Source organism: Haliotis rufescens, unplaced genomic scaffold (genome assembly GCF_023055435.1).
Source record: "Haliotis rufescens isolate VD_foot unplaced genomic scaffold, xgHalRufe1.0.p SCAF_7, whole genome shotgun sequence".
In the NCBI taxonomy this organism is placed as follows: Eukaryota; Metazoa; Mollusca; class Gastropoda; order Lepetellida; family Haliotidae; genus Haliotis; species Haliotis rufescens.
This window is the reverse complement of record NW_025964361.1, coordinates 19,631,234-19,656,128: the sequence shown is the minus strand read 5'-3', so window position 1 is coordinate 19,656,128 and position 24,895 is coordinate 19,631,234. Positions and strand designations below refer to the sequence as shown.

Genomic DNA, 24,895 nt, shown 5'->3' with positions numbered 1-24,895 from the left:
CATATAGACACTTTGTGCGTGACTTCATAATTAATCAACAGTGGACACAGTCAACACAATACGCTGTGTGTGCCAGCAAGAGAGAAGTAAAATAACAATTCATAGAAGAGCAAAAACATCAAGGTTCAGGCGAGGCTCGAACTCGCGGCCTTCTGCGTGTGAAGCAGACGTGATAACCACTACACCACTGAACCTCAGCTGTGTTGGTGGCAGTGTTTGTAAAGACTTATACCTGCCACGGACACTAACAGAGCACGGCAAGTTGAGGATCTGCTGAGGGGTGGTGTACATGTGTAAAAGGCGACAAGAAACAAAACATTAAGAAGTAACAAGCCCCCTTCGCTGGTGGTAGGTTTTTCCCCGAGAAAGAGAGATGTATACATTCCATGAAATAATGGAAATCCCCCAAAAAGTAAGGTTCCGGCGAGGCTCGAACTCGCGGCCTTCTGCGTGTTAAGCAGACGTGATAACCACTACACCACGGAACCACCTGTAAAGGAACAAGAATCTCTTTCGTGTACCATTGATTGTATGTTTTCTTTTCTCTCACAGAATTTCCTCTTACTGGTTCCATCATTTCCAATATCAGGACTTTGTATCATTGAAACATGACTGGAAACGTATTGGATCACGATCAGGGGGCTAATTAAGGTGTAATGATGTCTTATCTCACAATTTTCCCACCAGCTTCTCTCAACTAGACAGTTAACACCATGTATATTGATGTCTTATCTCACAAACATCCCACCAACTTCTCTCAACTGGACAGTTTACACAGGAGCAGCCATACAGTCTAAATCACGGTCAATGGGAGATAACCATTGCCACGATGTAATCACCAAACAATATACATTGTACAAACCACTTCAGCTGTTGACATTATCTGTACTCTCTATGTTTTTTTCGCAAATCACAAACGTGGAATGAATCCTAAGTACACAGAGGTGGCGATGTCTGTAACTGATTGACCTGATGAAGATTTTTCAAAAGATTTAGCAGGAATGTTACATGATGTTGCATACCACACTGGCGTTCCTTTTGAAAAGAAGTAGGTACAAATTCCGCCATATGTTAGTTAAGATCATACTTTTAGGGATCATTTCTATAGTATGCATCGCCATGACTTCAGGTAAAACTGACAGTCTACCAAACCACGAAGACGATAGACAGCCTCTCTTTGTGAGCGCGAAGCGAACCAGGGTGAGTGCCAGCTCAGGCTAGTAACTCTGGTTATTGATGACCGTTCCTCTCAGTCACATGTGGCAGAGATGGAGGGAAGAGAGGCATTCTGAGTGGTTTGGCTTATCTATTTTTCCAAGTAAATGTCGATTAGCCACTTCATATAGACACTTTGTGCGTGACTTCATAATTAATCAACAGTGGACACAGTCAACACAATACGCTGTGTGTGCCAGCAAGAGAGAAGTAAAATAACAATTCATAGAAGAGCAAAAACATCAAGGTTCAGGCGAGGCTCGAACTCGCGGCCTTCTGCGTGTGAAGCAGACGTGATAACCACTACACCACTGAACCTCAGCTGTGTTGGTGGCAGTGTTTGTAAAGACTTATACCTGCCACGGACACTAACAGAGCACGGCAAGTTGAGGATCTGCTGAGGGGTGGTGTACATGTGTAAAAGGCGACAAGAAACAAAACATTAAGAAGTAACAAGCCCCCTTCGCTGGTGGTAGGTTTTTCCCCGAGAAAGAGAGATGTATACATTCCATGAAATAATGGAAATCCCCCAAAAAGTAAGGTTCCGGCGAGGCTCGAACTCGCGGCCTTCTGCGTGTTAAGCAGACGTGATAACCACTACACCACGGAACCACCTGTAAAGGAACAAGAATCTCTTTCGTGTACCATTGATTGTATGTTTTCTTTTCTCTCACAGAATTTCCTCTTACTGGTTCCATCATTTCCAATATCAGGACTTTGTATCATTGAAACATGACTGGAAACGTATTGGATCACGATCAGGGGGCTAATTAAGGTGTAATGATGTCTTATCTCACAATTTTCCCACCAGCTTCTCTCAACTAGACAGTTAACACCATGTATATTGATGTCTTATCTCACAAACATCCCACCAACTTCTCTCAACTGGACAGTTTACACAGGAGCAGCCATACAGTCTAAATCACGGTCAATGGGAGATAACCATTGCCACGATGTAATCACCAAACAATATACATTGTACAAACCACTTCAGCTGTTGACATTATCTGTACTCTCTATGTTTTTTTCGCAAATCACAAACGTGGAATGAATCCTAAGTACACAGAGGTGGCGATGTCTGTAACTGATTGACCTGATGAAGATTTTTCAAAAGATTTAGCAGGAATGTTACATGATGTTGCATACCACACTGGCGTTCCTTTTGAAAAGAAGTAGGTACAAATTCCGCCATATGTTAGTTAAGATCATACTTTTAGGGATCATTTCTATAGTATGCATCGCCATGACTTCAGGTAAAACTGACAGTCTACCAAACCACGAAGACGATAGACAGCCTCTCTTTGTGAGCGCGAAGCGAACCAGGGTGAGTGCCAGCTCAGGCTAGTAACTCTGGTTATTGATGACCGTTCCTCTCAGTCACATGTGGCAGAGATGGAGGGAAGAGAGGCATTCTGAGTGGTTTGGCTTATCTATTTTTCCAAGTAAATGTCGATTAGCCACTTCATATAGACACTTTGTGCGTGACTTCATAATTAATCAACAGTGGACACAGTCAACACAATACGCTGTGTGTGCCAGCAAGAGAGAAGTAAAATAACAATTCATAGAAGAGCAAAAACATCAAGGTTCAGGCGAGGCTCGAACTCGCGGCCTTCTGCGTGTGAAGCAGACGTGATAACCACTACACCACTGAACCTCAGCTGTGTTGGTGGCAGTGTTTGTAAAGACTTATACCTGCCACGGACACTAACAGAGCACGGCAAGTTGAGGATCTGCTGAGGGGTGGTGTACATGTGTAAAAGGCGACAAGAAACAAAACATTAAGAAGTAACAAGCCCCCTTCGCTGGTGGTAGGTTTTTCCCCGAGAAAGAGAGATGTATACATTCCATGAAATAATGGAAATCCCCCAAAAAGTAAGGTTCCGGCGAGGCTCGAACTCGCGGCCTTCTGCGTGTAAAGCAGACGTGATAACCACTACACCACGGAACCACCTGTAAAGGAACATGAATCTCTTTCGTGTACCATTGATTGTATGTTTTCTTTTCTCTCACGGCATTTCCTCTTACTGGTTCCATCATTTCCAATATCAGGACTTTGTATCATTGAAACATGACTGGAAACGTATTGGATCACGATCAGGGGGCTAATTAAGGTGTAATGATGTCTTATCTCACAATTTTCCCACAAGCTTCTCTCAACTAGACAGTTAACACCATGTATATTGATGTCTTATCTCACAAACATCCCACCAACTTCTCTCAACTGGACAGTTTACACAGGAGCAGCCATACAGTCTAAATCACGGTCAATGGGAGATAACCATTGCCACGATGTAATCACCAAACAATATACATTGTACAAACCACTTCAGCTGTTGACATTATCTGTACTCTCTATGTTTTTTTCGTAAATCACAAACGTGGAATGAATCCTAAGTACACAGAGGTGGCGATGTCTGTAACTGATTGACCTGATGAAGATTTTTCAAAAGATTTAGCAGGAATGTTACATGATGTTGCATAGCACACTGGCGTGCCTTTTGAAAAGAAGTAGGTACAAATTCCGCCATATGTTAGTTAAGATCATACTTTTAGGGATCATTTCTATAGTATGCATCGCCATGACTTCAGGTAAAACTGACAGTCTACCAAACCACGAGGACGATAGACAGCCTCTCTTTCTGAGCGCGAAGCGAACCAGGGTGAGTGCCAGCTCAGGCTAGTAACTCTGGTTATTGATGACCGTTCCTCTCAGTCACATGTGGCAGAGATGGAGGGAAGAGAGGCATTCTGAGTGGTTTGGCTTATCTATTTTTCCAAGTAAATGTCGATTAGCCACTTCATATAGACACTTTGTGCGTGACTTCATAATTAATCAACAGTTTACACAGTCAACACAATACGCTGTGTGTGCCAGCAAGAGAGAAGTAAAATAACAATTCATAGAAGAGCAAAAACATCAAGGTTCAGGCGAGGCTCGAACTCGCGGCCTTCTGCGTGTGAAGCAGACGTGATAACCACTACACCACTGAACCTCAGCTGTGTTGGTGGCAGTGTTTGTAAAGACTTATACCTGCCACGGACACTAACAGAGCACGGCAAGTTGAGGATCTGCTGAGGGGTGGTGTACATGTGTAAAAGGCGACAAGAAACAAAACATTAAGAAGTAACAAGCCCCCTTCGCTGGTGGTAGGTTTTTCCCCGAGAAAGAGAGATGTATACATTCCATGAAATAATGGAAATCCCCCCAAAAGTAAGGTTCCGGCGAGGCTCGAACTCGCGGCCTTCTGCGTGTTAAGCAGACGTGATAACCACTACACCACGGAACCACCTGTTAAGGAACATGAATCTCTTTCGTGTACCATTGATTGTATGTTTTCTTTTCTCTCACGGCATTTCCTCTTACTGGTTCCATCATTTCCAATATCAGGACTTTGTATCATTGAAACATGACTGGAAACGTATTGGATCACGATCAGGGGGCTAATTAAGGTGTAATGATGTCTTATCTCACAATTTTCCCACCAGCTTCTCTCAACTAGACAGTTAACACCATGTATATTGATGTCTTTTCTCACAAACATCCCACCAACTTCTCTCAACTGGACAGTTTACACAGGAGCAGCCATACAGTCTAAATCACGGTCAATGGGAGATAACCATTGCCACGATGTAATCACCAAACAATATACATTGTACAAACCACTTCAGCTGTTGACATTATCTGTACTCTCTATGTTTTTTTCGTAAATCACAAACGTGGAATGAATCCTAAGTACACAGAGGTGGCGATGTCTGTAACTGATTGACCTGATGAAGATTTTTCAAAAGATTTAGCAGGAATGTTACATGATGTTGCATACCACACTGGCGTGCCTTTTGAAAAGAAGTAGGTACAAATTCCGCCATATGTTAGTTAAGATCATACTTTTAGGGATCATTTCTATAGTATGCATCGCCATGACTTCAGGTAAAACTGACAGTCTACCAAACCACGAGGACGATAGACAGCCTCTCTTTCTGAGCGCGAAGCGAACCAGGGTGAGTGCCAGCTCAGGCTAGTAACTCTGGTTATTGATGACCGTTCCTCTCAGTCACATGTGGCAGAGATGGAGGGAAGAGAGGCATTCTGAGTGGTTTGGCTTATCTATTTTTCCAAGTAAATGTCGATTAGCCACTTCATATAGACACTTTGTGCGTGACTTCATAATTAATCAACAGTGGACACAGTCAACACAATACGCTGTGTGTGCCAGCAGGAGAGAAGTCTGCGTGTGAAGCAGACGTGATAACCACTACACCACTGAACCTCAGCTGTGTTGGTGGCAGTGTTTGTAAAGACTTATACCTGCCACGGACACTAACAGAGCACGGCAAGTTGAGGATCTGCTGAGGGGTGGTGTACATGTGTAAAAGGCGACAAGAAACAAAACATTAAGAAGTAACAAGCCCCCTTCGCTGGTGGTAGGTTTTTACCCGAGAAAGAGAGATGTATACATTCCATGAAATAATGGAAATCCCCCAAAAAGTAAGGTTCCGGCGAGGCTCGAACTCGCGGCCTTCTGCGTGTTAAGCAGACGTGATAACCACTACACCACGGAACCACCTGTAAACGAACATGAATCTCTTTCGTGTACCATTGATTGTATGTTTTCTTTTCTCTCACGGCATTTCCTCTTACTGGTTCCATCATTTCCAATATCAGGACTTTGTATCATTGAAACATGACTGGAAACGTATTGGATCACGATCAGGGGGCTAATTAAGGTGTAATGATGTCTTATCTCACAATTTTCCCACCAGCTTCTCTCAACTAGACAGTTAACACCATGTATATTGATGTCTTATCTCACAAACATCCCACCAACTTCTCTCAACTGGACAGTTTACACAGGAGCAGCCATACAGTCTCAATCACGGTCAATGGGAGATAACCACTGCCACGATGTAATCACCAAACAATATACATTGTACAAACCACTTCAGCTGTTGACATTATCTGTACTCTCTGGTTTTTTCGCAAATCACAAACGTGGAATGAATCCTAAGTACACAGAGGTGGCGATGTCTGTAACTGATTGACCTGATGAAGATTTTTCAAAAGATTTAGCAGGAATGTTACATGATGTTGCATACCACTCTGGCGTGCCTTTTGAAAAGAAGTAGGTACAAATTCCGCCATATGTTAGTTAAGATCATACTTTTAGGGATCATTTCTATAGTATGCATCGCCATGACTTCAGGTAAAACTGACAGTCTACCAAACCACGAGGACGATAGACAGCCTCTCTTTCTGAGCGCGAAGCGAACCAGGGTGAGTGCCAGCTCAGGCTAGTAACTCTGGTTATTGATGACCGTTCCTCTCAGTCACATGTGGCAGAGATGGAGGGAAGAGAGGCATTCTGAGTGGTTTGGCTTATCTATTTTTCCAAGTAAATGTCGATTAGCCACTTCATATAGACACTTTGTGCGTGACTTCATAATTAATCAACAGTGGACACAGTCAACACAATACGCTGTGTGTGCCAGCAAGAGAGAAGTAAAATAACAATTCATAGAAGAGCAAAAACATCAAGGTTCAGGCGAGGCTCGAACTCGCAGCCTTCTGCGTGTGAAGCAGACGTGATAACCACTACACCACTGAACCTCAGCTGTGTTGGTGGCAGTGTTTGTAAAGACTTATACCTGCCACGGACACTAACAGAGCACGGCAAGTTGAGGATCTGCTGAGGGGTGGTGTACATGTGTAAAAGGCGACAAGAAACAAAACATTAAGAAGTAACAAGCCCCCTTCGCTGGTGGTAGGTTTTTACCCGAGAAAGAGAGATGTATACATTCCATGAAATAATGGAAATCCCCCAAAAAGTAAGGTTCCGGCGAGGCTCGAACTCGCGGCCTTCTGCGTGTTAAGCAGACGTGATAACCACTACACCACGGAACCACCTGTAAAGGAACATGAATCTCTTTCGTGTACCATTGATTGTATGTTTTCTTTTCTCTCACGGCATTTCCTCTTACTGGTTCCATCATTTCCAATATCAGGACTTTGTATCATTGAAACATGACTGGAAACGTATTGGATCACGATCAGGGGGCTAATTAAGGTGTAATGATGTCTTATCTCACAAACTTCCCACCAGCTTCTCTCAACTAGACAGTTAACACCATGTATATTGATGTCTTATCTCACAAACATCCCACCAACTTCTCTCAACTGGACAGTTTACACAGGAGCAGCCATACAGTCTCAATCACGGTCAATGGGAGATAACCACTGCCACGATGTAATCACCAAACAATATACATTGTACAAACCACTTCAGCTGTTGACATTATCTGTACTCTCTGGTTTTTTCGCAAATCACAAACGTGGAATGAATCCTAAGTACACAGAGGTGGCGATGTCTGTAACTGATTGACCTGATGAAGATTTTTCAAAAGATTTAGCAGGAATGTTACATGATGTTGCATACCACACTGGCGTGCCTTTTGAAAAGAAGTAGGTACAAATTCCGCCATATGTTAGTTAAGATCATACTTTTAGGGATCATTTCTATAGTATGCATCGCCATGACTTCAGGTAAAACTGACAGTCTACCAAACCACGAGGACGATAGACAGCCTCTCTTTCTGAGCGCTAAGCGAACCAGGGTGAGTGCCAGCTCAGGCTAGTAACTCTGGTTATTGATGACCGTTCCTCTCAGTCACATGTGGCAGAGATGGAGGGAAGAGAGGCATTCTGAGTGGTTTGGCTTATCTATTTTTCCAAGTAAATGTCGATTAGCCACTTCATATAGACACTTTGTGCGTGACTTCATAATTAATCAACAGTGGACACAGTCAACACAATACGCTGTGTGTGCCAGCAAGAGAGAAGTAAAATAACAATTCATAGAAGAGCAAAAACATCAAGGTTCAGGGGAGGCTCGAACTCGCAGCCTTCTGCGTGTGAAGCAGACGTGATAACCACTACACCACTGAACCTCAGCTGTGTTGGTGGCAGTGTTTGTAAAGACTTATACCTGCCACGGACACTAACAGAGCACGGCAAGTTGAGGATCTGCTGAGGGGTGGTGTACATGTGTAAAAGGCGACAAGAAACAAAACATTAAGAAGTAACAAGCCCCCTTCGCTGGTGGTAGGTTTTTACCCGAGAAAGAGAGATGTATACATTCCATGAAATAATGGAAATCCCCCAAAAAGTAAGGTTCCGGCGAGGCTCGAACTCGCGGCCTTCTGCGTGTTAAGCAGACGTGATAACCACTACACCACGGAACCACCTGTAAACGAACATGAATCTCTTTCGTGTACCATTGATTGTATGTTTTCTTTTCTCTCACGGCATTTCCTCTTACTGGTTCCATCATTTCCAATATCAGGACTTTGTATCATTGAAACATGACTGGAAACGTATTGGATCACGATCAGGGGGCTAATTAAGGTGTAATGATGTCTTATCTCACAATTTTCCCACCAGCTTCTCTCAACTAGACAGTTAACACCATGTATATTGATGTCTTATCTCACAAACATCCCACCAACTTCTCTCAACTGGACAGTTTACACAGGAGCAGCCATACAGTCTCAATCACGGTCAATGGGAGATAACCACTGCCACGATGTAATCACCAAACAATATACATTGTACAAACCACTTCAGCTGTTGACATTATCTGTACTCTCTGGTTTTTTCGCAAATCACAAACGTGGAATGAATCCAAAGTACACAGAGGTGGCGATGTCTGTAACTGATTGACCTGATGAAGATTTTTCAAAAGATTTAGCAGGAATGTTACATGATGTTGCATAGCACACTGGCGTGCCTTTTGAAAAGAAGTAGGTACAAATTCCGCCATATGTTAGTTAAGATCATACTTTTAGGGATCATTTCTATAGTATGCATCGCCATGACTTCAGGTAAAACTGACAGTCTACCAAACCACGAGGACGATAGACAGCCTCTCTTTCTGAGCGCTAAGCGAACCAGGGTGAGTGCCAGCTCAGGCTAGTAACTCTGGTTATTGATGACCGTTCCTCTCAGTCACATGTGGCAGAGATGGAGGGAAGAGAGGCATTCTGAGTGGTTTGGCTTATCTATTTTTCCAAGTAAATGTCGATTAGCCACTTCATATAGACACTTTGTGCGTGACTTCATAATTAATCAACAGTGGACACAGTCAACACAATACGCTGTGTGTGCCAGCAAGAGAGAAGTAAAATAACAATTCATAGAAGAGCAAAAACATCAAGGTTCAGGCGAGGCTCGAACTCGCGGCCTTCTGCGTGTGAAGCAGACGTGATAACCACTACACCACTGAACCTCAGCTGTGTTGGTGGCAGTGTTTGTAAAGACTTATACCTGCCACGGACACTAACAGAGCACGGCAAGTTGAGGATCTGCTGAGGGGTGGTGTACATGTGTAAAAGGCGACAAGAAACAAAACATTAAGAAGTAACAAGCCCCCTTCGCTGGTGGTAGGTTTTTACCCGAGAAAGAGAGATGTATACATTCCATGAAATAATGGAAATCCCCCAAAAAGTAAGGTTCCGGCGAGGCTCGAACTCGCGGCCTTCTGCGTGTTAAGCAGACGTGATAACCACTACACCACGGAACCACCTGTTAAGAAACATGAATCTCTTTCGTGTACCATTGATTGTATGTTTTCTTTTCTCTCACGGCATTTCCTCTTACTGGTTCCATCATTTCCAATATCAGGACTTTGTATCATTGAAACATGACTGGAAACGTATTGGATCACGATCAGGGGGCTAATTAAGGTGTAATGATGTCTTATCTCACAAACTTCCCACCAGCTTCTCTCAACTAGACAGTTAACACCATGTATATTGATGTCTTATCTCACAAACATCCCACCAACTTCTCTCAACTGGACAGTTTACACAGGAGCAGCCATACAGTCTAAATCACGGTCAATGGGAGATAACCATTGCCACGATGTAATCACCAAACAATATACATTGTACAAACCACTTCAGCTGTTGACATTATCTGTACTCTCTATGTTTTTTTCGTAAATCACAAACGTGGAATGAATCCTAAGTACACAGAGGTGGCGATGTCTGTAACTGATTGACCTGATGAAGATTTTTCAAAAGATTTAGCAGGAATGTTACATGATGTTGCATACCACACTGGCGTGCCTTTTGAAAAGAAGTAGGTACAAATTCCGCCATATGTTAGTTAAGGTCATACTTTTAGGGATCATTTCTATAGTATGCATCGCCATGACTTCAGGTAAAACTGACAGTCTACCAAACCACGAGGACGATAGACAGCCTCTCTTTCTGAGCGCGAAGCGAACCAGGGTGAGTGCCAGCTCAGGCTAGTAACTCTGGTTATTGATGACCGTTCCTCTCAGTCACATGTGGCAGAGATGGAGGGAAGAGAGGCATTCTGAGTGGTTTGGCTTATCTATTTTTCCAAGTAAATGTCGATTAGCCACTTCATATAGACACTTTGTGCGTGACTTCATAATTAATCAACAGTGGACACAGTCAACACAATACGCTGTGTGTGCCAGCAAGAGAGAAGTAAAATAACAATTCATAGAAGAGCAAAAACATCAAGGTTCAGGCGAGGCTCGAACTCGCGGCCTTCTGCGTGTGAAGCAGACGTGATAACCACTACACCACTGAACATCAGCTGTGTTGGTGGCAGTGTTTGTAAAGACTTATACCTGCCACAGACACTAACAGAGCACGGCAAGTTGAGGATCTGCTGAGGGGTGGTGTACATGTGTAAAAGGCGACAAGAAACAAAACATTAAGAAGTAACAAGCCCCCTTCGCTGGTGGTAGGTTTTTACCCGAGAAAGAGAGATGTATACATTCCATGAAATAATGGAAATCCCCCAAAAAGTAAGGTTCCGGCGAGGCTCGAACTCGCGGCCTTCTGCGTGTTAAGCAGACGTGATAACCACTACACCACGGAACCACCTGTAAAGGAACATGAATCTCTTTCGTGTACCATTGATTGTATGTTTTCTTTTCTCTCACGGCATTTCCTCTTACTGGTTCCATCATTTCCAATATCAGGACTTTGTATCATTGAAACATGACTGGAAACGTATTGGATCACGATCAGGGGGCTAATTAAGGTGTAATGATGTCTTATCTCACAATTTTCCCACCAGCTTCTCTCAACTAGACAGTTAACACCATGTATATTGATGTCTTATCTCACAAACATCCCACCAACTTCTCTCAACTGGACAGTTTACACAGGAGCAGCCATACAGTCTAAATCACGGTCAATGGGAGATAACCATTGCCACGATGTAATCACCAAACAATATACATTGTACAAACCACTTCAGCTGTTGACATTATCTGTACTCTCTATGTTTTTTTCGTAAATCACAAACGTGGAATGAATCCTAAGTACACAGAGGTGGCGATGTCTGTAACTGATTGACCTGATGAAGATTTTTCAAAAGATTTAGCAGGAATGTTACATGATGTTGCATAGCACACTGGCGTGCCTTTTGAAAAGAAGTAGGTACAAATTCCGCCATATGTTAGTTAAGATCATACTTTTAGGGATCATTTCTATAGTATGCATCGCCATGACTTCAGGTAAAACTGACAGTCTACCAAACCACGAGGACGATAGACAGCCTCTCTTTCTGAGCGCGAAGCGAACCAGGGTGAGTGCCAGCTCAGGCTAGTAACTCTGGTTATTGATGACCGTTCCTCTCAGTCACATGTGGCAGAGATGGAGGGAAGAGAGGCATTCTGAGTGGTTTGGCTTATCTATTTTTCCAAGTAAATGTCGATTAGCCACTTCATATAGACACTTTGTGCGTGACTTCATAATTAATCAACAGTTGACACAGTCAACACAATACGCTGTGTGTGCCAGCAAGAGAGAAGTAAAATAACAATTCATAGAAGAGCAAAAACATCAAGGTTCAGGCGAGGCTCGAACTCGCGGCCTTCTGCGTGTGAAGCAGACGTGATAACCACTACACCACTGAACCTCAGCTGTGTTGGTGGCAGTGTTTGTAAAGACTTATACCTGCCACGGACACTAACAGAGCACGGCAAGTTGAGGATCTGCTGAGGGGTGGTGTACATGTGTAAAAGGCGACAAGAAACAAAACATTAAGAAGTAACAAGCCCCCTTCGCTGGTGGTAGGTTTTTCCCCGAGAAAGAGAGATGTATACATTCCATGAAATAATGGAAATCCCCCAAAAAGTAAGGTTCCGGCGAGGCTCGAACTCGCGGCCTTCTGCGTGTTAAGCAGACGTGATAACCACTACACCACGGAACCACCTGTTAAGGAACATGAATCTCTTTCGTGTACCATTGATTGTATGTTTTCTTTTCTCTCACGGCATTTCCTCTTACTGGTTCCATCATTTCCAATATCAGGACTTTGTATCATTGAAACATGACTGGAAACGTATTGGATCACGATCAGGGGGCTAATTAAGGTGTAATGATGTCTTATCTCACAATTTTCCCACCAGCTTCTCTCAACTAGACAGTTAACACCATGTATATTGATGTCTTATCTCACAAACATCCCACCAACTTCTCTCAACTGGACAGTTTACACAGGAGCAGCCATACAGTCTAAATCACGGTCAATGGGAGATAACCATTGCCACGATGTAATCACCAAACAATATACATTGTACAAACCACTTCAGCTGTTGACATTATCTGTACTCTCTATGTTTTTTTCGTAAATCACAAACGTGGAATGAATCCTAAGTACACAGAGGTGGCGATGTCTGTAACTGATTGACCTGATGAAGATTTTTCAAAAGATTTAGCAGGAATGTTACATGATGTTGCATACCACACTGGCGTGCCTTTTGAAAAGAAGTAGGTACAAATTCCGCCATATGTTAGTTAAGATCATACTTTTAGGGATCATTTCTATAGTATGCATCGCCATGACTTCAGGTAAAACTGACAGTCTACCAAACCACGAGGACGATAGACAGCCTCTCTTTCTGAGCGCGAAGCGAACCAGGGTGAGTGCCAGCTCAGGCTAGTAACTCTGGTTATTGATGACCGTTCCTCTCAGTCACATGTGGCAGAGATGGAGGGAAGAGAGGCATTCTGAGTGGTTTGGCTTATCTATTTTTCCAAGTAAATGTCGATTAGCCACTTCATATAGACACTTTGTGCGTGACTTCATAATTAATCAACAGTTGACACAGTCAACACAATACGCTGTGTGTGCCAGCAAGAGAGAAGTAAAATAACAATTCATAGAAGAGCAAAAACATCAAGGTTCAGGCGAGGCTCGAACTCGCGGCCTTCTGCGTGTGAAGCAGACGTGATAACCACTACACCACTGAACCTCAGCTGTGTTGGTGGCAGTGTTTGTAAAGACTTATACCTGCCACGGACACTAACAGAGCACGGCAAGTTGAGGATCTGCTGAGGGGTGGTGTACATGTGTAAAAGGCGACAAGAAACAAAACATTAAGAAGTAACAAGCCCCCTTCGCTGGTGGTAGGTTTTTCCCCGAGAAAGAGAGATGTATACATTCCATGAAATAATGGAAATCCCCCAAAAAGTAAGGTTCCGGCGAGGCTCGAACTCGCGGCCTTCTGCGTGTTAAGCAGACGTGATAACCACTACACCACGGAACCACCTGTTAAGGAACATGAATCTCTTTCGTGTACCATTGATTGTATGTTTTCTTTTCTCTCACGGCATTTCCTCTTACTGGTTCCATCATTTCCAATATCAGGACTTTGTATCATTGAAACATGACTGGAAACGTATTGGATCACGATCAGGGGGCTAATTAAGGTGTAATGATGTCTTATCTCACAATTTTCCCAGCCATACAGTCTAAATCACGGTCAATGGGAGATAACCATTGCCACGATGTAATCACCAAACAATATACATTGTACAAACCACTTCAGCTGTTGACATTATCTGTACTCTCTATGTTTTTTTCGTAAATCACAAACGTGGAATGAATCCTAAGTACACAGAGGTGGCGATGTCTGTAACTGATTGACCTGATGAAGATTTTTCAAAAGATTTAGCAGGAATGTTACATGATGTTGCATAGCACACTGGCGTGCCTTTTGAAAAGAAGTAGGTACAAATTCCGCCATATGTTAGTTAAGATCATACTTTTAGGGATCATTTCTATAGTATGCATCGCCATGACTTCAGGTAAAACTGACAGTCTACCAAACCACGAGGACGATAGACAGCCTCTCTTTCTGAGCGCGAAGCGAACCAGGGTGAGTGCCAGCTCAGGCTAGTAACTCTGGTTATTGATGACCGTTCCTCTCAGTCACATGTGGCAGAGATGGAGGGAAGAGAGGCATTCTGAGTGGTTTGGCTTATCTATTTTTCCAAGTAAATGTCGATTAGCCACTTCATATAGACACTTTGTGCGTGACTTCATAATTAATCAACAGTGGACACAGTCAACACAATACGCTGTGTGTGCCAGCAAGAGAGAAGTAAAATAACAATTCATAGAAGAGCAAAAACATCAAGGTTCAGGCGAGGCTCGAACTCGCGGCCTTCTGCGTGTGAAGCAGACGTGATAACCACTACACCACTGAACCTCAGCTGTGTTGGTGGCAGTGTTTGTAAAGACTTATACCTGCCACGGACACTAACAGAGCACGGCAAGTTGAGGATCTGCTGAGGGGTGGTGTACATGTGTAAAAGGCGACAAGAAACAAAACATTAAGAAGTAACAAGCCCCCTTCGCTGGTGGTGGGTTTTTACCCGAGAAAGAGAGATGTATACATTCCATGAAATAATGGAAATCCCCCAAAAAGTAAGGTTCCGGCGAGGCTCGAACTCGCGGCCTTCTGCGTGTAAAGCAGACGTGATAACCACTACACCACGGAACCACCTGTAAACGAACATGAATCTCTTTCGTGTACCATTGATTGTATGTTTTCTTTTCTCTCACGGCATTTCCTCTTACTGGTTCCATCATTTCCAATATCAGGACTTTGTATCATTGAAACATGACTGGAAACGTATTGGATCACGATCAGGGGGCTAATTAAGGTGTAATGATGTCTTATCTCACAATTTTCCCACCAGCTTCTCTCAACTAGACAGTTAACACCATGTATATTGATGTCTTATCTCACAAACATCCCACCAACTTCTCTCAACTGGACAGTTTACACAGGAGCAGCCATACAGTCTCAATCACGGTCAATGGGAGATAACCACTGCCACGATGTAATCACCAAACAATATACATTGTACAAACCACTTCAGCTGTTGACATTATCTGTACTCTCTGGTTTTTTCGCAAATCACAAACGTGGAATGAATCCTAAGTACACAGAGGTGGCGATGTCTGTAACTGATTGACCTGATGAAGATTTTTCAAAAGATTTAGCAGGAATGTTACATGATGTTGCATACCACACTGGCGTGCCTTTTGAAAAGAAGTAGGTACAAATTCCGCCATATGTTAGTTAAGATCATACTTTTAGGGATCATTTCTATAGTATGCATCGCCATGACTTCAGGTAAAACTGACAGTCTACCAAACCACGAGGACGATAGACAGCCTCTCTTTCTGAGCGCGAAGCGAACCAGGGTGAGTGCCAGCTCAGGCTAGTAACTCTGGTTATTGATGACCGTTCCTCTCAGTCACATGTGGCAGAGATGGAGGGAAGAGAGGCATTCTGAGTGGTTTGGCTTATCTATTTTTCCAAGTAAATGTCGATTAGCCACTTCATATAGACACTTTGTGCGTGACTTCATAATTAATCAACAGTGGACACAGTCAACACAATACGCTGTGTGTGCCAGCAAGAGAGAAGTAAAATAACAATTCATAGAAGAGCAAAAACATCAAGGTTCAGGCGAGGCTCGAACTCGCGGCCTTCTGCGTGTGAAGCAGACGTGATAACCACTACACCACTGAACCTCAGCTGTGTTGGTGGCAGTGTTTGTAAAGACTTATACCTGCCACGGACACTAACAGAGCACGGCAAGTTGAGGATCTGCTGAGGGGTGGTGTACATGTGTAAAAGGCGACAAGAAACAAAACATTAAGAAGTAACAAGCCCCCTTCGCTGGTGGTGGGTTTTTACCCGAGAAAGAGAGATGTATACATTCCATGAAATAATGGAAATCCCCCAAAAAGTAAGGTTCCGGCGAGGCTCGAACTCGCGGCCTTCTGCGTGTAAAGCAGACGTGATAACCACTACACCACGGAACCACCTGTAAACGAACATGAATCTCTTTCGTGTACCATTGATTGTATGTTTTCTTTTCTCTCACGGCATTTCCTCTTACTGGTTCCATCATTTCCAATATCAGGACTTTGTATCATTGAAACATGACTGGAAACGTATTGGATCACGATCAGGGGGCTAATTAAGGTGTAATGATGTCTTATCTCACAATTTTCCCACCAGCTTCTCTCAACTAGACAGTTAACACCATGTATATTGATGTCTTATCTCACAAACATCCCACCAACTTCTCTCAACTGGACAGTTTACACAGGAGCAGCCATACAGTCTCAATCACGGTCAATGGGAGATAACCACTGCCACGATGTAATCACCAAACAATATACATTGTACAAACCACTTCAGCTGTTGACATTATCTGTACTCTCTGGTTTTTTCGCAAATCACAAACGTGGAATGAATCCTAAGTACACAGAGGTGGCGATGTCTGTAACTGATTGACCTGATGAAGATTTTTCAAAAGATTTAGCAGGAATGTTACATGATGTTGCATACCACACTGGCGTGCCTTTTGAAAAGAAGTAGGTACAAATTCCGCCATATGTTAGTTAAGATCATACTTTTAGGGATCATTTCTATAGTATGCATCGCCATGACTTCAGGTAAAACTGACAGTCTACCAAACCACGAGGACGATAGACAGCCTCTCTTTCTGAGCGCGAAGCGAACCAGGGTGAGTGCCAGCTCAGGCTAGTAACTCTGGTTATTGATGACCGTTCCTCTCAGTCACATGTGGCAGAGATGGAGGGAAGAGAGGCATTCTGAGTGGTTTGGCTTATCTATTTTTCCAAGTAAATGTCGATTAGCCACTTCATATAGACACTTTGTGCGTGACTTCATAATTAATCAACAGTGGACACAGTCAACACAATACGCTGTGTGTGCCAGCAAGAGAGAAGTAAAATAACAATTCATAGAAGAGCAAAAACATCAAGGTTCAGGCGAGGCTCGAACTCGCGGCCTTCTGCGTGTGAAGCAGACGTGATAACCACTACACCACTGAACCTCAGCTGTGTTGGTGGCAGTGTTTGTAAAGACTTATACCTGCCACGGACACTAACAGAGCACGGCAAGTTGAGGATCTGCTGAGGGGTGGTGTACATGTGTAAAAGGCGACAAGAAACAAAACATTAAGAAGTAACAAGCCCCCTTCGCTGGTGGTGGGTTTTTACCCGAGAAAGAGAGATGTATACATTCCATGAAATAATGGAAATCCCCCAAAAAGTAAGGTTCCGGCGAGGCTCGAACTCGCGGCCTTCTGCGTGTAAAGCAGACGTGATAACCACTACACCACGGAACCACCTGTAAACGAACATGAATCTCTTTCGTGTACCATTGATTGTATGTTTTCTTTTCTCTCACGGCATTTCCTCTTACTGGTTCCATCATTTCCAATATCAGGACTTTGTATCATTGAAACATGACTGGAAACGTATTGGATCACGATCAGGGGGCTAATTAAGGTGTAATGATGTCTTATCTCACAATTTTCCCACCAGCTTCTCTCAACTAGACAGTTAACACCATGTATATTGATGTCTTATCTCACAAACATCCCACCAACTTCTCTCAACTGGACAGTTTACACAGGAGCAGCCATACAGTCTCAATCACGGTCAATGGGAGATAACCACTGCCACGATGTAATCACCAAACAATATACATTGTACAAACCACTTCAGCTGTTGACATTATCTGTACTCTCTGGTTTTTTCGCAAATCACAAACGTGGAATGAATCCTAAGTACACAGAGGTGGCGATGTCTGTAACTGATTGACCTGATGAAGATTTTTCAAAAGATTTAGCAGGAATGTTACATGATGTTGCATACCACACTGGCGTGCCTTTTGAAAAGAAGTAGGTACAAATTCCGCCATATGTTAGTTAAGATCATACTTTTAGGGATCATTTCTATAGTATGCATCGCCATGACTTCAGGTAAAACTGACAGTCTACCAAACCACGAGGACGATAGACAGCCTCTCTTTCTGAGCGCGAAGCGAACCAGGGTGAGTGCCAGCTCAGGCTAGTAACTCTGGTTATTGATGACCGTTCCTCTCAGTCACATGTGGCAGAGATGGAGGGAAGAGAGGCATTCTGAGTGGTTTGGCTTATCTATTTTTCCAAGTAAATGTCGATTAGCCACTTCATATAGACACTTTGTGCGTGACTTCATAATTAATCAACAGTGGACACAGTCAACACAATACGCTGTGTGTGCCAGCAAGAGAGAAGTAAAATAACAATTCATAGAAGAGCAAAAACATCAAGGTTCAGGCGAGGCTCGAACTCGCGGCCTTCTGCGTGTGAAGCAGACGTGATAACCACTACACCACTGAACCTCAGCTGTGTTGGTGGCAGTGTTTGTAAAGACTTATACCTGCCACGGACACTAACAGAGCACGGCAAGTTGAGGATCTGCTGAGGGGTGGTGTACATGTGTAAAAGGCGACAAGAAACAAAACATTAAGAAGTAACAAGCCCCCTTCGCTGGTGGTAGGTTTTTCCCCGAGAAAGAGAGATGTATACATTCCATGAAATAATGGAAATCCCCCAAAAAGTAAGGTTCCGGCGAGGCTCGAACTCGCGGCCTTCTGCGTGTTAAGCAGACGTGATAACCACTACACCACGGAACCACCTGTTAAGAAACATGAATCTCTTTCGTGTACCATTGATTGTATGTTTTCTTTTCTCTCACGGCATTTCCTCTTACTGGTTCCATCATTTCCAATATCAGGACTTTGTATCATTGAAACATGACTGGAAACGTATTGGATCACGATCAGGGGGCTAATTAAGGTGTAATGATGTCTTATCTCACAATTTTCCCACCAGCTTCTCTCAACTAGACAGTTAACACCATGTATATTGATGTCTTATCTCACAAACATCCCACCAACTTCTCTCAACTGGACAGTTTACACAGGAGCAGCCATACAGTCTAAATCACGGTCAATGGGAGATAACCATTGCCACGATGTAATCACCAAACAATATACATTGTACAAACCACTTCAGCTGTTGACATTATCTGTACTCTCTATGTTTTTTTCGTAAATCACAAACGTGGAATGAATCCTAAGTACACAGAGGTGGCGATGTCTGTAACTGATTGACCTGATGAAGATTTTTCAAAAGATTTAGCAGGAATGTTACATGATGTTGCATAGCACACTGGCGTGCCTTTTGAAAAGAAGTAGGTACAAATTCCGCCATATGTTAGTTAAGATCATACTTTTAGGGATCATTTCTATAGTATGCATCGCCATGACTTCAGGTAAAACTGACAGTCTACCAAACCACGAGGACGATAGACAGCCTCTCTTTCTGAGCGCGAAGCGAACCAGGGTGAGTGCCAGCTCAGGCTAGTAACTCTGGTTATTGATGACCGTTCCTCTCAGTCACATGTGGCAGAGATGGAGGGAAGAGAGGCATTCTGAGTGGTTTGGCTTATCTATTTTTCCAAGTAAATGTCGATTAGCCACTTCATATAGACACTTTGTGCGTGACTTCATAATTAATCAACAGTTGCCACAGTCAACACAATACGCTGTGTGTTTCAGCAAGAGAGAAGTAAAATAACAATTCATAGAAGAGCAAAAACATCAAGGTTCAGGCGAGGCTCGAACTCGCGGCCTTCTGCGTGTGAAGCAGACGTGATAACCACTACACCACTGAACCTCAGCTGTGTTGGTGGCAGTGTTTGTAAAGACTTATACCTGCCACGGACACTAACAGAGCACGGCAAGTTGAGGATCTGCTGAGGGGTGGTGTACATGTGTAAAAGGCGACAAGAAACAAAACATTAAGAAGTAACAAGCCCCCTTCGCTGGTGGTAGGTTTTTACCCGAGAAAGAGAGATGTATACATTCCATGAAATAATGGAAATCCCCCAAAAAGTAAGGTTCCGGCGAGGCTCGAACTCGCGGCCTTCTGCGTGTTAAGCAGACGTGATAACCACTACACCACGGAACCACCTGTTAAGGAACATGAATCTCTTTCGTGTACCATTGATTGTATGTTTTCTTTTCTCTCACGGCATTTCCTCTTACTGGTTCCATCATTTCCAATATCAGGACTTTGTATCATTGAAACATGACTGGAAACGTATTGGATCACGATCAGGGGGCTAATTAAGGTGTAATGATGTCTTATCTCACAATTTTCCCACCAGCTTCTCTCAACTAGACAGTTAACACCATGTATATTGATGTCTTATCTCACAAACATCCCACCAACTTCTCTCAACTGGACAGTTTACACAGGAGCAGCCATACAGTCTCAATCACGGTCAATGGGAGATAACCACTGCCACGATGTAAGCACCAAACAATATACATTGTACAAACCACTTCAGCTGTTGACATTATCTGTACTCTCTATGTTTTTTTCGTAAATCACATACGTGGAATGAATCCTAAGTACACAGAGGTGGCGATGTCTGTAACTGATTGACCTGATGAAGATTTTTCAAAAGATTTAGCAGGAATGTTACATGATGTTGCATACCACACTGGCGTGCCTTTTGAAAAGAAGTAGGTACAAATTCCGCCATATGTTAGTTAAGATCATACTTTTAGGGATCATTTCTATAGTATGCATCGCCATGACTTCAGGTAAAACTGACAGTCTACCAAACCACGAGGACGATAGACAGCCTCTCTTTCTGAGCGCGAAGCGAACCAGGGTGAGTGCCAGCTCAGGCTAGTAACTCTGGTTATTGATGACCGTTCCTCTCAGTCACATGTGGCAGAGATGGAGGGAAGAGAGGCATTCTGAGTGGTTTGGCTTATCTATTTTTCCAAGTAAATGTCGATTAGCCACTTCATATAGACACTTTGTGCGTGACTTCATAATTAATCAACAGTGGACACAGTCAACACAATACGCTGTGTGTGCCAGCAAGAGAGAAGTAAAATAACAATTCATAGAAGAGCAAAAACATCAAGGTTCAGGCGAGGCTCGAACTCGCAGCCTTCTGCGTGTGAAGCAGACGTGATAACCACTACACCACTGAACCTCAGCTGTGTTGGTGGCAGTGTTTGTAAAGACTTATACCTGCCACGGACACTAACAGAGCACGGCAAGTTGAGGATCTGCTGAGGGGTGGTGTACATGTGTAAAAGGCGACAAGAAACAAAACATTAAGAAGTAACAAGCCCCCTTCGCTGGTGGTAGGTTTTTACCCGAGAAAGAGAGATGTATACATTCCATGAAATAATGGAAATCCCCCAAAAAGTAAGGTTCCGGCGAGGCTCGAACTCGCGGCCTTCTGCGTGTTAAGCAGACGTGATAACCACTACACCACGACTCCACCTGTAAAGGAACATGAATCTCTTTCGTGTACCATTGATTGTATGTTTTCTTTTCTCTCACGGCATTTCCTCTTACTGGTTCCATCATTTCCAATATCAGGACTTTGTATCATTGAAACATGACTGGAAACGTATTGGATCACGATCAGGGGGCTAATTAAGGTGTAATGATGTCTTATCTCACAATTTTCCCACCAGCTTCTCTCAACTAGACAGTTAACACCATGTATATTGATGTCTTATCTCACAAACATCCCACCAACTTCTCTCAACTGGACAGTTTACACAGGAGCAGCCATACAGTCTCAATCACGGTCAATGGGAGATAACCACTGCCACGATGTTATCACCAAACAATATACATTGTACAAACACCTTCAGCTGTTGACATTATCTGTACTCTCTATGTTTTTTTCGTAAATCACAAACGTGGAATGAATCCTAAGTACACAGAGGTGGCGATGTCTGTAACTGATTGACCTGATGAAGATTTTTCAAAAGATTTAGCAGGAATGTTACATGATGTTGCATAGCACACTGGCGTGCCTTTTGAAAAGAAGTAGGTACAAATTCCGCCATATGTTAGTTAAGATCATACTTTTAGGGATCATTTCTATAGTATGCATCGCCATGACTTCAGGTAAAACTGACAGTCTACCAAACCACGAGGACGATAGACAGCCTCTCTTTCTGAGCGCGAAGCGAACCAGGGTGAGTGCCAGCTCAGGCTAGTAACTCTGGTTATTGATGACCGTTCCTCTCAGTCACATGTGGCAGAGATGGAGGGAAGAGAGGCATTCTGAGTGGTTTGGCTTATCTATTTTTCCAAGTAAATGTCGATTAGCCACTTCATATAGACACTTTGTGCGTGACTTCATAATTAATCAACAGTTGCCACAGTCAACACAATACGCTGTGTGTTTCAGCAAGAGAGAAGTAAAATAACAATTCATAGAAGAGCAAAAACATCAAGGTTCAGGCGAGGCTCGAACTCGCGGCCTTCTGCGTGTGAAGCAGACGTGATAACCACTACACCACTGAACCTCAGCTGTGTTGGTGGCAGTGTTTGTAAAGACTTATACCTGCCACGGACACTAACAGAGCACGGCAAGTTGAGGATCTGCTGAGGGGTGGTGTACATGTGTAAAAGGCGACAAGAAACAAAACATTAAGAAGTAACAAGCCCCCTTCGCTGGTGGTAGGTTTTTCCCCGAGAAAGAGAGATGTATACATTCCATGAAATAATGGAAATCCCCCAAAAAGTAAGGTTCCGGCGAGGCTCGAACTCGCGGCCTTCTGCGTGTTAAGCAGACGTGATAACCACTACACCACGGAACCACCTGTTAAGGAACATGAATCTCTTTCGTGTACCATTGATTGTATGTTTTCTTTTCTCTCACGGCATTTCCTCTTACTGGTTCCATCATTTCCAATATCAGGACTTTGTATCATTGAAACATGACTGGAAACGTATTGGATCACGATCAGGGGGCTAATTAAGGTGTAATGATGTCTTATCTCACAATTTTCCCACCAGCTTCTCTCAACTAGACAGTTAACACCATGTATATTGATGTCTTATCTCACAAACATCCCACCAACTTCTCTCAACTGGACAGTTTACACAGGAGCAGCCATACAGTCTCAATCACGGTCAATGGGAGATAACCACTGCCACGATGTAAGCACCAAACAATATACATTGTACAAACCACTTCAGCTGTTGACATTATCTGTACTCTCTATGTTTTTTTCGTAAATCACATACGTGGAATGAATCCTAAGTACACAGAGGTGGCGATGTCTGTAACTGATTGACCTGATGAAGATTTTTCAAAAGATTTAGCAGGAATGTTACATGATGTTGCATACCACACTGGCGTGCCTTTTGAAAAGAAGTAGGTACAAATTCCGCCATATGTTAGTTAAGATCATACTTTTAGGGATCATTTCTATAGTATGCATCGCCATGACTTCAGGTAAAACTGACAGTCTACCAAACCACGAGGACGATAGACAGCCTCTCTTTCTGAGCGCGAAGCGAACCAGGGTGAGTGCCAGCTCAGGCTAGTAACTCTGGTTATTGATGACCGTTCCTCTCAGTCACATGTGGCAGAGATGGAGGGAAGAGAGGCATTCTGAGTGGTTTGGCTTATCTATTTTTCCAAGTAAATGTCGATTAGCCACTTCATATAGACACTTTGTGCGTGACTTCATAATTAATCAACAGTGGACACAGTCAACACAATACGCTGTGTGTGCCAGCAAGAGAGAAGTAAAATAACAATTCATAGAAGAGCAAAAACATCAAGGTTCAGGCGAGGCTCGAACTCGCAGCCTTCTGCGTGTGAAGCAGACGTGATAACCACTACACCACTGAACCTCAGCTGTGTTGGTGGCAGTGTTTGTAAAGACTTATACCTGCCACGGACACTAACAGAGCACGGCAAGTTGAGGATCTGCTGAGGGGTGGTGTACATGTGTAAAAGGCGACAAGAAACAAAACATTAAGAAGTAACAAGCCCCCTTCGCTGGTGGTAGGTTTTTACCCGAGAAAGAGAGATGTATACATTCCATGAAATAATGGAAATCCCCCAAAAAGTAAGGTTCCGGCGAGGCTCGAACTCGCGGCCTTCTGCGTGTTAAGCAGACGTGATAACCACTACACCACGGAACCACCTGTAAAGGAACATGAATCTCTTTCGTGTACCATTGATTGTATGTTTTCTTTTCTCTCACGGCATTTCCTCTTACTGGTTCCATCATTTCCAATATCAGGACTTTGTATCATTGAAACATGACTGGAAACGTATTGGATCACGATCAGGGGGCTAATTAAGGTGTAATGATGTCTTATCTCACAATTTTCCCACCAGCTTCTCTCAACTAGACAGTTAACACCATGTATATTGATGTCTTATCTCACAAACATCCCACCAACTTCTCTCAACTGGACAGTTTACACAGGAGCAGCCATACAGTCTCAATCACGGTCAATGGGAGATAACCACTGCCACGATGTAATCACCAAACAATATACATTGTACAAACCACTTCAGCTGTTGACATTATCTGTACTCTCTGGTTTTTTCGCAAATCACAAACGTGGAATGAATCCTAAGTACACAGAGGTGGCGATGTCTGTAACTGATTGACCT

General features: G+C 43.2%; 55 non-coding genes across 55 annotated transcripts; 18 read left to right on the top strand and 37 right to left on the bottom strand.

Annotated features, from left to right (window-relative positions):
- Window positions 1-121: 121 nt before the first annotated feature.
- Trnav-cac lies at window positions 122-194 on the bottom strand. Its single transcript has one exon. It is a non-coding gene; the product is annotated as a tRNA-Val (tRNA).
- Window positions 195-415: 221 nt separating this feature from the next.
- Trnav-aac lies at window positions 416-488 on the bottom strand. The gene has a single exon. It is a non-coding gene; the product is annotated as a tRNA-Val (tRNA).
- Window positions 489-1,077: 589 nt separating this feature from the next.
- On the top strand, window positions 1,078-1,297 carry LOC125376308. Its single transcript, XR_007219170.1, has one exon. It is a non-coding gene; the product is annotated as a small nucleolar RNA U3 (small nucleolar RNA).
- A 163-nt stretch (window positions 1,298-1,460) lies between these two features.
- Trnav-cac lies at window positions 1,461-1,533 on the bottom strand. The gene has a single exon. It is a non-coding gene; the product is annotated as a tRNA-Val (tRNA).
- A 221-nt stretch (window positions 1,534-1,754) lies between these two features.
- Trnav-aac lies at window positions 1,755-1,827 on the bottom strand. The gene has a single exon. It is a non-coding gene; the product is annotated as a tRNA-Val (tRNA).
- A 589-nt stretch (window positions 1,828-2,416) lies between these two features.
- Window positions 2,417-2,636, top strand: LOC125376307. The gene has a single exon (XR_007219169.1). It is a non-coding gene; the product is annotated as a small nucleolar RNA U3 (small nucleolar RNA).
- Window positions 2,637-2,799: 163 nt separating this feature from the next.
- Trnav-cac lies at window positions 2,800-2,872 on the bottom strand. The gene has a single exon. It is a non-coding gene; the product is annotated as a tRNA-Val (tRNA).
- Window positions 2,873-3,093: 221 nt separating this feature from the next.
- Window positions 3,094-3,166, bottom strand: Trnav-aac. Its single transcript has one exon. It is a non-coding gene; the product is annotated as a tRNA-Val (tRNA).
- A 589-nt stretch (window positions 3,167-3,755) lies between these two features.
- Window positions 3,756-3,975, top strand: LOC125376277. The gene has a single exon (XR_007219135.1). It is a non-coding gene; the product is annotated as a small nucleolar RNA U3 (small nucleolar RNA).
- Window positions 3,976-4,138: 163 nt separating this feature from the next.
- On the bottom strand, window positions 4,139-4,211 carry Trnav-cac. Its single transcript has one exon. It is a non-coding gene; the product is annotated as a tRNA-Val (tRNA).
- A 221-nt stretch (window positions 4,212-4,432) lies between these two features.
- Window positions 4,433-4,505, bottom strand: Trnav-aac. Its single transcript has one exon. It is a non-coding gene; the product is annotated as a tRNA-Val (tRNA).
- A 589-nt stretch (window positions 4,506-5,094) lies between these two features.
- LOC124139888 lies at window positions 5,095-5,314 on the top strand. The gene has a single exon (XR_006861845.2). It is a non-coding gene; the product is annotated as a small nucleolar RNA U3 (small nucleolar RNA).
- A 393-nt stretch (window positions 5,315-5,707) lies between these two features.
- Window positions 5,708-5,780, bottom strand: Trnav-aac. Its single transcript has one exon. It is a non-coding gene; the product is annotated as a tRNA-Val (tRNA).
- Window positions 5,781-6,367: 587 nt separating this feature from the next.
- On the top strand, window positions 6,368-6,587 carry LOC125376276. The gene has a single exon (XR_007219134.1). It is a non-coding gene; the product is annotated as a small nucleolar RNA U3 (small nucleolar RNA).
- Window positions 6,588-6,750: 163 nt separating this feature from the next.
- On the bottom strand, window positions 6,751-6,823 carry Trnav-cac. The gene has a single exon. It is a non-coding gene; the product is annotated as a tRNA-Val (tRNA).
- A 221-nt stretch (window positions 6,824-7,044) lies between these two features.
- On the bottom strand, window positions 7,045-7,117 carry Trnav-aac. The gene has a single exon. It is a non-coding gene; the product is annotated as a tRNA-Val (tRNA).
- Window positions 7,118-7,704: 587 nt separating this feature from the next.
- On the top strand, window positions 7,705-7,924 carry LOC125376302. The gene has a single exon (XR_007219163.1). It is a non-coding gene; the product is annotated as a small nucleolar RNA U3 (small nucleolar RNA).
- Window positions 7,925-8,087: 163 nt separating this feature from the next.
- Trnav-cac lies at window positions 8,088-8,160 on the bottom strand. Its single transcript has one exon. It is a non-coding gene; the product is annotated as a tRNA-Val (tRNA).
- A 221-nt stretch (window positions 8,161-8,381) lies between these two features.
- Trnav-aac lies at window positions 8,382-8,454 on the bottom strand. Its single transcript has one exon. It is a non-coding gene; the product is annotated as a tRNA-Val (tRNA).
- A 587-nt stretch (window positions 8,455-9,041) lies between these two features.
- On the top strand, window positions 9,042-9,261 carry LOC125376301. Its single transcript, XR_007219162.1, has one exon. It is a non-coding gene; the product is annotated as a small nucleolar RNA U3 (small nucleolar RNA).
- A 163-nt stretch (window positions 9,262-9,424) lies between these two features.
- Window positions 9,425-9,497, bottom strand: Trnav-cac. The gene has a single exon. It is a non-coding gene; the product is annotated as a tRNA-Val (tRNA).
- A 221-nt stretch (window positions 9,498-9,718) lies between these two features.
- Trnav-aac lies at window positions 9,719-9,791 on the bottom strand. The gene has a single exon. It is a non-coding gene; the product is annotated as a tRNA-Val (tRNA).
- A 589-nt stretch (window positions 9,792-10,380) lies between these two features.
- LOC124139876 lies at window positions 10,381-10,600 on the top strand. Its single transcript, XR_006861833.2, has one exon. It is a non-coding gene; the product is annotated as a small nucleolar RNA U3 (small nucleolar RNA).
- Window positions 10,601-10,763: 163 nt separating this feature from the next.
- Window positions 10,764-10,836, bottom strand: Trnav-cac. The gene has a single exon. It is a non-coding gene; the product is annotated as a tRNA-Val (tRNA).
- A 221-nt stretch (window positions 10,837-11,057) lies between these two features.
- Window positions 11,058-11,130, bottom strand: Trnav-aac. The gene has a single exon. It is a non-coding gene; the product is annotated as a tRNA-Val (tRNA).
- A 589-nt stretch (window positions 11,131-11,719) lies between these two features.
- LOC124139879 lies at window positions 11,720-11,939 on the top strand. The gene has a single exon (XR_006861836.2). It is a non-coding gene; the product is annotated as a small nucleolar RNA U3 (small nucleolar RNA).
- A 163-nt stretch (window positions 11,940-12,102) lies between these two features.
- Window positions 12,103-12,175, bottom strand: Trnav-cac. Its single transcript has one exon. It is a non-coding gene; the product is annotated as a tRNA-Val (tRNA).
- Window positions 12,176-12,396: 221 nt separating this feature from the next.
- Trnav-aac lies at window positions 12,397-12,469 on the bottom strand. The gene has a single exon. It is a non-coding gene; the product is annotated as a tRNA-Val (tRNA).
- A 589-nt stretch (window positions 12,470-13,058) lies between these two features.
- Window positions 13,059-13,278, top strand: LOC124139883. The gene has a single exon (XR_006861840.2). It is a non-coding gene; the product is annotated as a small nucleolar RNA U3 (small nucleolar RNA).
- Window positions 13,279-13,441: 163 nt separating this feature from the next.
- Window positions 13,442-13,514, bottom strand: Trnav-cac. The gene has a single exon. It is a non-coding gene; the product is annotated as a tRNA-Val (tRNA).
- Window positions 13,515-13,735: 221 nt separating this feature from the next.
- Window positions 13,736-13,808, bottom strand: Trnav-aac. Its single transcript has one exon. It is a non-coding gene; the product is annotated as a tRNA-Val (tRNA).
- Window positions 13,809-14,297: 489 nt separating this feature from the next.
- On the top strand, window positions 14,298-14,517 carry LOC124139897. Its single transcript, XR_006861850.1, has one exon. It is a non-coding gene; the product is annotated as a small nucleolar RNA U3 (small nucleolar RNA).
- Window positions 14,518-14,680: 163 nt separating this feature from the next.
- On the bottom strand, window positions 14,681-14,753 carry Trnav-cac. Its single transcript has one exon. It is a non-coding gene; the product is annotated as a tRNA-Val (tRNA).
- Window positions 14,754-14,974: 221 nt separating this feature from the next.
- Trnav-aac lies at window positions 14,975-15,047 on the bottom strand. The gene has a single exon. It is a non-coding gene; the product is annotated as a tRNA-Val (tRNA).
- A 587-nt stretch (window positions 15,048-15,634) lies between these two features.
- On the top strand, window positions 15,635-15,854 carry LOC124139898. Its single transcript, XR_006861851.1, has one exon. It is a non-coding gene; the product is annotated as a small nucleolar RNA U3 (small nucleolar RNA).
- Window positions 15,855-16,017: 163 nt separating this feature from the next.
- Trnav-cac lies at window positions 16,018-16,090 on the bottom strand. The gene has a single exon. It is a non-coding gene; the product is annotated as a tRNA-Val (tRNA).
- Window positions 16,091-16,311: 221 nt separating this feature from the next.
- On the bottom strand, window positions 16,312-16,384 carry Trnav-aac. Its single transcript has one exon. It is a non-coding gene; the product is annotated as a tRNA-Val (tRNA).
- A 587-nt stretch (window positions 16,385-16,971) lies between these two features.
- LOC124139866 lies at window positions 16,972-17,191 on the top strand. The gene has a single exon (XR_006861823.1). It is a non-coding gene; the product is annotated as a small nucleolar RNA U3 (small nucleolar RNA).
- Window positions 17,192-17,354: 163 nt separating this feature from the next.
- Trnav-cac lies at window positions 17,355-17,427 on the bottom strand. The gene has a single exon. It is a non-coding gene; the product is annotated as a tRNA-Val (tRNA).
- Window positions 17,428-17,648: 221 nt separating this feature from the next.
- Window positions 17,649-17,721, bottom strand: Trnav-aac. Its single transcript has one exon. It is a non-coding gene; the product is annotated as a tRNA-Val (tRNA).
- A 587-nt stretch (window positions 17,722-18,308) lies between these two features.
- On the top strand, window positions 18,309-18,528 carry LOC125376275. Its single transcript, XR_007219133.1, has one exon. It is a non-coding gene; the product is annotated as a small nucleolar RNA U3 (small nucleolar RNA).
- Window positions 18,529-18,691: 163 nt separating this feature from the next.
- Trnav-cac lies at window positions 18,692-18,764 on the bottom strand. Its single transcript has one exon. It is a non-coding gene; the product is annotated as a tRNA-Val (tRNA).
- Window positions 18,765-18,985: 221 nt separating this feature from the next.
- Trnav-aac lies at window positions 18,986-19,058 on the bottom strand. The gene has a single exon. It is a non-coding gene; the product is annotated as a tRNA-Val (tRNA).
- A 589-nt stretch (window positions 19,059-19,647) lies between these two features.
- On the top strand, window positions 19,648-19,867 carry LOC125376274. Its single transcript, XR_007219132.1, has one exon. It is a non-coding gene; the product is annotated as a small nucleolar RNA U3 (small nucleolar RNA).
- A 163-nt stretch (window positions 19,868-20,030) lies between these two features.
- Window positions 20,031-20,103, bottom strand: Trnav-cac. Its single transcript has one exon. It is a non-coding gene; the product is annotated as a tRNA-Val (tRNA).
- A 221-nt stretch (window positions 20,104-20,324) lies between these two features.
- On the bottom strand, window positions 20,325-20,397 carry Trnav-aac. Its single transcript has one exon. It is a non-coding gene; the product is annotated as a tRNA-Val (tRNA).
- A 589-nt stretch (window positions 20,398-20,986) lies between these two features.
- LOC124139882 lies at window positions 20,987-21,206 on the top strand. The gene has a single exon (XR_006861839.2). It is a non-coding gene; the product is annotated as a small nucleolar RNA U3 (small nucleolar RNA).
- A 163-nt stretch (window positions 21,207-21,369) lies between these two features.
- On the bottom strand, window positions 21,370-21,442 carry Trnav-cac. The gene has a single exon. It is a non-coding gene; the product is annotated as a tRNA-Val (tRNA).
- A 221-nt stretch (window positions 21,443-21,663) lies between these two features.
- On the bottom strand, window positions 21,664-21,733 carry Trnav-aac. The gene has a single exon. It is a non-coding gene; the product is annotated as a tRNA-Val (tRNA).
- Window positions 21,734-22,325: 592 nt separating this feature from the next.
- LOC125376272 lies at window positions 22,326-22,545 on the top strand. Its single transcript, XR_007219130.1, has one exon. It is a non-coding gene; the product is annotated as a small nucleolar RNA U3 (small nucleolar RNA).
- Window positions 22,546-22,708: 163 nt separating this feature from the next.
- Window positions 22,709-22,781, bottom strand: Trnav-cac. Its single transcript has one exon. It is a non-coding gene; the product is annotated as a tRNA-Val (tRNA).
- Window positions 22,782-23,002: 221 nt separating this feature from the next.
- Trnav-aac lies at window positions 23,003-23,075 on the bottom strand. The gene has a single exon. It is a non-coding gene; the product is annotated as a tRNA-Val (tRNA).
- Window positions 23,076-23,664: 589 nt separating this feature from the next.
- On the top strand, window positions 23,665-23,884 carry LOC125376271. The gene has a single exon (XR_007219129.1). It is a non-coding gene; the product is annotated as a small nucleolar RNA U3 (small nucleolar RNA).
- A 163-nt stretch (window positions 23,885-24,047) lies between these two features.
- On the bottom strand, window positions 24,048-24,120 carry Trnav-cac. Its single transcript has one exon. It is a non-coding gene; the product is annotated as a tRNA-Val (tRNA).
- A 221-nt stretch (window positions 24,121-24,341) lies between these two features.
- Window positions 24,342-24,414, bottom strand: Trnav-aac. Its single transcript has one exon. It is a non-coding gene; the product is annotated as a tRNA-Val (tRNA).
- Between the last annotated feature and the right edge of the window lie 481 nt (window positions 24,415-24,895).